This window comes from Haliotis asinina, chromosome 1, assembly GCF_037392515.1.
Source record: "Haliotis asinina isolate JCU_RB_2024 chromosome 1, JCU_Hal_asi_v2, whole genome shotgun sequence".
In the NCBI taxonomy this organism is placed as follows: Eukaryota; Metazoa; Mollusca; class Gastropoda; order Lepetellida; family Haliotidae; genus Haliotis; species Haliotis asinina.
In genome coordinates, this window is record NC_090280.1 from 19,733,267 (window position 1) to 19,742,559 (window position 9,293).

Consider the following 9,293-nt stretch of genomic DNA (forward strand, 5'->3'; position numbering starts at 1 on the left):
CATTTACTTCTACACGGTTTTTGCCACCTTATTTCGATTTAACCGTAGTTCGCCTTTGACAAAATATTCAGCAAGAGGCCGTACCCGAAATTGTTGAAGTTCCGAAATACTGGAGTACGTATACGTACTCATTATTTGATCATCCCTTTACGGGTGAGCCGAAAATCGGATATCTCGAAGTATGGTTCTGGCCCCTTAAACTTCGAGTTTCACCAGGTTTGACAGTTTATATTATGTCAAATACTGTAGTTTAAATTATGTCACACTCATATAGAATCCATTGTTCGACCAATTACCACCCTTAGCCGAATTATATTTGTTCACAATAGGTGTCCCCATGGTAGATTGCATATGTTTACAGACAGCTTGGGAGTGAGTAACTGACAGCGTAATCAAGGGAGTTACTGTTTTGAAGTGTGTAGCTTTTCTGTTATTTACAAGCCTACGTATAATTAATAATTGCACACAATGAACTGATACCGTTGGCAGCCTTAATTGAAAATATTCGTTTCATTTTTGCTAATAAATAATCAAAATTATTTCGAAACACGAGCAGTTTGTATGGCGATATTCTTTTCTCAATTGAGACGTTTTTACTGGTGCGTATTTGACATGTCATTGCTCAAATAAATATTCGTTTTATGAAAAGAATGTTTAAAAACCGGGGAGTACTAATGGCTTTGCTTATGATGTTAATTAAACTTTCTGTAAAGAAACAAATTGCGTTCAGGCAACACGCCATTAATACAGACAGCGTTATTCTCTAACCCGGACACCTTTGAAGCGGACACTCTCAATACGGGTACCGCTAATCCGGATATCGTTAATACGGCCATCACTAACACAGACAGCGTTAATGTGGTCACTCTTAACACGGACATCGCTAATCTGGATATCGTTAATACGGCCATCACTAACACAGACAGCGTTAATGTGGTCACTCTTAACACGGACATCGCTAATCTGGATATCGTTAATGTGGTCATCACTAACACAGACAGCGTTCATGCGGTCATTCTTAATACGGACATTGCTAATCTGGATATCGTTAATGCGGCCATCACTAACACAGACAACGTTAATGTGGTCGCTCTTAACACGGACATCGCTAATCTGGATATCGTTAAAGCGGTTATCACTAACACAGACAGGGTTATTGCGGTCACTCTTAATATGGACATCGCTAATCTGGATATCGTTAATGCAGTCATCACTAACGGGCGTTGAAGTAGCCTAGTGGGTAAGCGTTACCTCTTCAACCTAAACAGTCAAGTTCGTTTCTCCACGTGTGCGCAAAGTGCAAAGACCGTTTCTGGCCTTCCCCGCCATGCTGACATATTGCTGAAATATTGATTATAAGCGGCATAGAAAAATACCCACTCGTAAATACCTATTTCAAAATATTGTCGTATATAAATAAGAGGGCGATATTTCCCGTACCATGATAACAATGATCACATTTCATTCTCCCAGTCCAAGTGTCCGGCCTTGTCAGATCAATATGAAGGAATTTGGAAACCTTACTTGCCTTTACTGAACTGGTTCGACCTATTGGTCAACGTCTTAGGCAGTTCGTGCTCTGGTTCTGGAATTACACAATACATGTGCTGTGTAAAGTTGATGTACATACAAAGGGATTGCATTGTTCACTACAGCCATTATTCATGATTCTGTTGAGTTATCAGACAGATCTTGAAGGCAAGTCATTCTAAGGTCAGGCAATCTTTACTGCTTGTAATACATACAGTGTGAATGTCGTTTTGTGATGGCGGGGGTGGTGGAGTAGCCTCGTGGTTAAGGCGTTCGCTGGTCACTCCACAGACCCAGTTCGACTCCCCACATGGGTACAGAGTGTGAAACCTATTTCCGGTGTCCCCGTCGTGATATTGCAAGAATATTGCCAAAAGTGGCATAAAACAATACTCACTCACAGTTTGAAGACAAGTACGACAACTGCAGTTGTGCTCATGCGGATTTGTTAGTCTCGAGTTGAATAGTTTCCATGACATTCTTAGCTACTTTGCCAAGGCTGACATGTCATAAACTTAAGGCTTATTTTCATACTGATATCGCAATATTTACTACAAATGATCATCAAGAGAAAGTGTTTGTTTCAAAATGCCACAGATAGCAAACTGGGGAACAAGGTGTGTTTCTTTAACATGAAAACTAGTATATCACATGGTTGTGTTTGTTTGTGTGTTTGTTGGTTTGTTTCGTGTTAGATTCCGCATTTTCCAGCTTTATGGCGGCTGTCTGTATATAATCTAATCTGAAGACAATCCAGCGATCAACATCTTGGGTATCGATCTACACAATTGGGATACGATGGCACGTCGTTAAGAGCATCATAAATTGTTATGTGACTGAGAGGAATGAACGCACGTGACCTGTAAGATAGAAGAGAACTCTCGGAGATCGCGGAGTCCTTAATAAACGTCCATAGTCGACAGCTTGAATACCTGAACAGTTTCAGGGCGTTGGGGTAGCCTAGAGGTTCAAGCGCTCGCCTGTCACGTTGAAGACCCCACATGGGTAGAATGGGTGAAGCCCATTTGTGATGTTCACTGTTGTAACATCACTAATAGCGGTGTAAGCTTAACTCACTCATCTGGTGAGTGTTTTACACTTCTCTACACTGGAGCATATAGACAAGACATGTTGTGATTCCTCGGACAAGTGGCTTCTTTTGAAATAGAATCCTTCATATTAAAAATAATGACAGTTTAATGTACAACAAATATAGATACAAAAAATCACTCAGGAGCTTATGAGAATTTTCCAAAGGTACATTCAACATGTTATTTTTTAACATACAATGAAAGGAAATATTGAATTATTTATCAACATGAATCATATAATACAGCCAGCAACTAGTGCTGTCCTCAGTGGGAGATCGCTTACTATGCGTCCAGATAGCGTTGGGGCTGTGGCGATGGTACTGTTCAGAGTGAACAGCTGGGGTTTTGTATTGTGGAGTATACATTGTAAAGAAATAATATTTATCGAGTAACCACACATGACTGTGTCTCTAATATCTATTCAATGTTCCTGGTATCATATTGGCTTAACTGGATATGCCAACACACTGTTGTTGTGCTCATACAAAGGGAAACCACACTCCATTATTAAATTATTTTTGTCGCGCGGAAAGATAATGATGACGATGTTTTGATAAATGCAGGTAGATAATTTTTTGGAAAAAATGAATTATATATGATGCTATGTTTTTCGCTATTGCGAAATTAAATGGCTCTTTTGTTTTCACGTTAAAGGCCTAGTGTGAGTCACAGATAAGTGAGTGAGTCTATTTCTACGCCGCTTTTGCTAATATTGAAGCAGTACCACAGCGGGGAACGCCAGAAATGGGTTTTACACATTGCATCTATGTTGGGAAAGAACGAGCGGACGCTATAACCACTTGGCTACTCCACGGAACCAAGTAAGGAGAGGGCAGCACTGAACAACGGGTACGAGTAGATTGCTGCCTGGGCCTGGAGGACACCTCAACTGCGACAGATGGTGAGTGAGTGAGTGAGTTGAATTTTACGCCGCATTCAGCAATATTCCAGCTATATGGCGGCGGTCTGCAAATAACCGAGTCTGGATCAACAGCTTCAGCATCGATCTGCGCAACTGGGAACTGATGACATATGTCAACCAAGTCAGCGAACCTGACAACCCGATCCCGTTAGTCGCCTCTTACGACAAGCATAGTTGCCTTTCATGGCAAGCATGGGGTGCTGAAGGCCTATTCTACCCCGAGATCTTCACTGGTCGCGACAGCTGGTATCAGTTAAACAACATGGTAGGACTACGTGTATTCGTTGGTCATTGTGGTGACGAAAAATTAATTCTTACAAGATTAATTCCTTTGCCATTGTTTTCACCATGAAAATACAAGCAAATCACAAAAATATTCAGAAACATGTGCAAGAGAAATAATTAACTTTGTTTATCAGCTCAACCAGTGCGAAGACTGACAATGGCGTATGCTTTTTGTAAGTTATTAAACTCAGGCGATGTATGACGAACTATATTTAAAAAATAACAAAACACAAGCAGGGGTTTCGTGACAGGTAGAATCAGTCTGGGATGTCAAGCTTACGACTGGCACTTACACACATCCTATACCATTCATGAGCAACGCATTCCGCTAACGTCTTCATCACTGTAATATTTTAAAATTGGAATTTAACTTAACAATATAACATTTTCTGCTCTGTTCCTATAGGGACTATAGGGATTAACAGAATACAAAGCACATGTAATTACGATTTGTTAAAAAAACGGTTTTTCATAAAGTCCTATCTTGACTACTGTATTCGTACCCGATGAGACGTTAGCATTCAATTTTAGTTATTTGAAACAGGGTAGGACGTGACTTTTGTTACTAATGTAATTTGACCGTTGTCATGAGGGGTGCGTACGTGACTGTTCGTTACAAAAAATAGCGCGACAACAATATAGCCTGTATTAGACTACTACGCTAACCTACCGCCGATATATCTTGAATATTTTGTCCAGGACATAAAGAGGGTGATACAAAGCAGAACTAAACAGAACAGAATTTTAAGGCGTTAAACAAGATCCTAAACTATTGACCAATGTCAGAGATCTGTTAACAAGGAGCAAACGGGACAAATTTTGCAAATATATCACAACAACTGTTACTTTAAATTGGAAACTTGACAGATTTACTGACCACATTCCAACACTTCACATTGATTAGGGAGCATCGGACGTAATCAGTATTCCATGTAGACTTGAAGAACCAAGGTATCTCGGTCAAACCAGTATAGTTTGCCAGATTAGGTTGTCTCAGACGAAATCTTTCAGAAAAAAAACAACTTTTATAATTTGGTTTAGTACTTTTAATACATTACGGACATTATATTACCTTTTACTTTAAACAGTGGGTATGCATTTTGTTTTCCTCAAACAGCTTACCTTCTTTTGAAAACTGAAAATCAGAAATGACTGTTATGTGGTCACCGGATTGTCTTTTTTGACAAGTGAAACCGAAATTTAATAAATAGTATTGTATAAGCAGAATAGGAATATTTAGTTTGCTGTAGAAAGCAGTTCTATGATATCTTTAACTATATTTCCTAAAAGCAGTTCAATGATATCTTTAACAATATTTCCTAAAAGCAGTTCTATGATATCTTTAACAATATTTAATAAAAGCAGTTCCATGATATCTTTAACAATATTTCCTAAAAGCAGTTCCATGACATCTTTAACAATATTTCCTATAACTGTAAACACAAATGATCATGGTATCTTTATATCAGTTAATAGATGAACTTTATCTAAATATGGATTGGTCTTCCCAGTTAGTTCAGCCTAACATTTCCACAACTACACATCTTAGATCTGAAATAGACAAGCGCTTAACTTTTCATTCTCGGAAAAATGATGTAATCTCAAGTTGACAACGTTATCGCATGTGTAATTAATAAAAGCGTTAGTGTATGATTACTTGAATGTGTACCTAATACGAATGACAGTCACAAATCACTGTGTGGCTCTCGAGTTCATTCACCAAGGTAAGAACCTTTCTTCTACTTTGTTAAAATCCTTTTGCAATTATAATTTACCTTTAATCCCTGGCACTTTCATGAGGTTCGTGCGGAACATGGCATCCTTTCATGTATCTTTCAGAGTTCTGCATTACTGTTCAGGATAGTTTAATGCAATACCGATTAACAAATGCCGTTTTGAATATGTAGTTGTGGTTTAAACATGCTTTCACATCGTCAACCCAGAAACGGGATAAGCGAACAAGTCTCTTGGCTTCTATAATCGTCATTCCAGTATATTGTCCCAATAGCTGATATATACTGAGGGGACAATCACATGAAAGCACAAGTGTTCCTTTATGAGAAATCTCTTTTCCAAGGTTTGTTCACAAGCTCTGCATCGCATAGTTTGAGCGGAAACCTGGGAAAAATATAGAAACACATATGCTTTCATGTGATCCCTTATGTTTTCCCTCAGTATACAACTGAAATAACCTGACAACAAAACAATAATACTAAGACAAAAGATAAATGACAGAATACTAAATAGGTTCCTTGTGGTGTTGATTATGTCTAACGACGAAGTGAGCCGCCGCAGAAAATCAGGTAATATGAAACTTGTCTGACTTTGACAGTACATGGAGAGTGAATCACTGGAAGAGGTTAATTCTGGAAATGAACTGGGGTAGTGAGTTGAGAATGGCACTATGTGGTGAGCTATTCAATTCGCCGCTACATTAGAAAGTAGTTTTCACTATCCTTGCATATAAAAATCCACCGTATTTAATATGTAGGTGTATACAGTATACCTTATGTGACTACAAACCCGGGTTATTTATTTGAGTGTGTCGGGTGTGTCCTGCTCAATGATATGTATACTGCTGTATGAGACTGTGTGCCTTGATGTTCCTCGCTTCCAATCATGTGTAGTTTGTTAGTCATTCATAGCGTCGTTGTTCTTGGTGTTCTTCACCAGCATTTCCAGGTATTTTACCCAAATAGATCAACTAGTTGATCTGGGGTACACATGCGAGTACAACGTGAGAGATGTTGAGGGCTGGAGTTCTGATTTTACATGACAAAGCTTCATGTCACACCTGACTGGCAAAATCTGCATTACATCAATGTGGCTTCGAAGAACTTCATCGTACTCCATATTCAGCTGACCTGGCATCAAGCAACTTTCACCTATTTCTAAAACTGAAGGAACATCTCCGTGGAAAACGCTATGCCGGTAATGACGAGTTCAAATCTGCTGTACTCGTATGTATACCCCATCATGCTTCAAGGACCTGTTGCTTTCGAACTAGCTGTCAATGATCCATTTGAGTGAAATAACTGGAAATGCTGATTGTCCAACAACACTCCTGTTGTGTTGGGGCGATATCGTTGACCCTCTTACCAAGCGACCTAATTCCGAGACTACGTTTTCACAGATCGAAGATTGCCGAATAACGAATAATAACATCGTGTGGTGATGAAATAACGAATGATAACATCGTGTGGTGATGAAATAACGAATGATAACATCGTGTGGTGATGAAATAACGAATGATAACATCGTGTGGTGATGAAATAAAGAATAATAACATCGTGTGGTGATGAAATAACGAATCGAATAATAACATCGTGTGGTGATGAAATAACGAATAATAACATCGTGTGGTGCTGAAATAACGAATAATAACATCGTGTGGTGCTGAAATAACGAATGATAACATCGTGTGGTGATGAAATAACGAATGATAACATCGTGTGGTGATGAAATAACGAAGCATACAACTTTAAGGTTAACAGCTCCTTTATTGCTTAGAGCGAACTTTCGATGTCGATTCATACATCGTTAATAATTTCACAGGGTATAAAACAAGAAGCTGTTATCAACAAAGTTGTACGCTCCGGTAAGACAATGTGATGAAACATACTTACATAGACAAGTCTTTTTGCCAGTGTGGAGCTGATCTACAATCTGTTTTCCCTTCGTTATTGCGCGTATTGACAGTGTCCTATGCTAGGCGCTGCTGAAGCATGGACGGGATTATAAATGAGTCAGCGAGAGCGGTCAGTATCTGGAACACCATTATGTATCCCCCAGGCCGGGAAGTAACTCAATGTTTCTCAGGCATTTAAATATCCTGGGAAATCGAAAAAGCATTTCTATTTCTACACATTATGCAAAATGACCTGTTATCAGACCTTCACTAATGATATCGAATATAATTTCACGGGGGACGCCAGAAATGGGCTTCATACATTGTATCCATGGGCAATAGAACCGGATCTCCGGTGTGCCCCCTGCAATAAGAACAAGATGACATAGAACAGTGTGTACAAGTAGATTTCTGCCTAGACAGCACCTCAGCTGCGACAAGTGGTATCAACTAAACAACAAGGTAGGTCTACGTGTATTCGTTGCTCATTGTGTTGATGGAAAATGAATTCTTTTAAAATTTTCATTCTTTGGCCTGTTTTCACCATGAAAATGAAAGCAAATTACGAAAACGTTTAGAGAAACATGTGCTCGTGAAACAATTTGCTTGGCAATTCAGCTACCGGCGCCGGCTGACACTGGTGCATGCCTTATGTAAGTTGTTAAGCTCAGACGATGCATGGCGAAAGATATCTATTATAAAAAATAAATTACAACAAGGGCGTTGTGATAGCATTTGCAGATTGAGTCTTGGGTGTCAAGCTTATGAGTGGTTGGGGTTTACAGACTGAATTGCTGAATTGCTGAATTGCTGAATTGCACCACTAAGGATAACTCATCCTATAACAGAGCTCCACTGTACTGTTCTCAGGATTTAGTTGTAAGAACTAGTTCTCGATCATTTTCACAAGGGGAATAAAATTCACGTTAAACAAACAGGACTGCTGGCTGGCGGTGTAATGCAGTGCTTAAAGCGCCAAGGACCCGGGTTCGATTCCCATCATGGATGAAATGGTCGTTTCATCCGAGTCAGCGTGCGTTATCACTTAAGCTGTTTTCTGTTGTCCAGCCTATTATCTGTCCCCTTTCATGCTGCAGCTGGAAGTGGGCTGGTATTTCACACAACGAGAGACAATTATCATCAGCACATAACAATAAGATACAAATACTATGCAGCTATAGAATGTCCCCACTTTAAAAGTGTCATATATATATATATAAGTTTAAGTGCACAATAAGCGGGCAACTTCGTGGATAACAAGATCTTGCTTTTTGCACTTTGAGCATGAATCGAAAACGATATGAGAACCTACGACAAGTCTCTGCGATACAGGTAAGGTTGATGGAGCGTTCGAGTTCATTTGAAATGTGTTACAGTTACATGTACGATGTAAACGGCTTTATCATCACGTGTTTGGGTAGATCATGGGGTACTGCAGGTGTCATAGACGTTGGCTGACACTCTAAGCAACACATTAGTCTTGACTAGTACCTACAAATACACACACGTAAGTGCACGTAGGTATACCTCTGAACAAACTCCACATCGCGACACGTTATATAAAACAAACCGTAATACCGTTCTGTATAGCTAACCAAGCATTGATCTTTCGAGTGTTGAGTTAAAATGGCGCCATTTTAACAACATTCCAGCATTATCAGACAGGTAACAACAGAAATGGATTGCACGCATTATCCACAATGGGAATCGAACCCGGGTCATACAGATGACGTGGAAACGGTGTGACCACTTGGCTATCCCAAACCTCGGTTAAGTTGAGCATGGTACACGCCGGGTAATACTTACTGATCTGGCTTCAGCCAGATGCGATTTATGT

At 39.5% G+C, this 9,293-nt stretch overlaps 1 protein-coding gene across 2 annotated transcripts in view; it reads right to left on the minus strand.

Moving 5' to 3' along the window:
* LOC137288191 (multidrug resistance-associated protein 1-like) overlaps positions 1-7,540 on the minus strand; it is a 58,466-nt gene extending 50,926 nt beyond the window's left edge. Inside the window, exon 1 of one of the 2 annotated variants that reach the window (XM_067820630.1) lies at positions 7,455-7,540. The gene's annotated coding sequence lies outside the window, so the exon portion shown is untranslated. The remainder of the gene's footprint in view (positions 1-7,454) is intronic. The other variant, XM_067820639.1, reaches the window with a different exon arrangement.
* Positions 7,541-9,293: the final 1,753 nt, after the last annotated feature.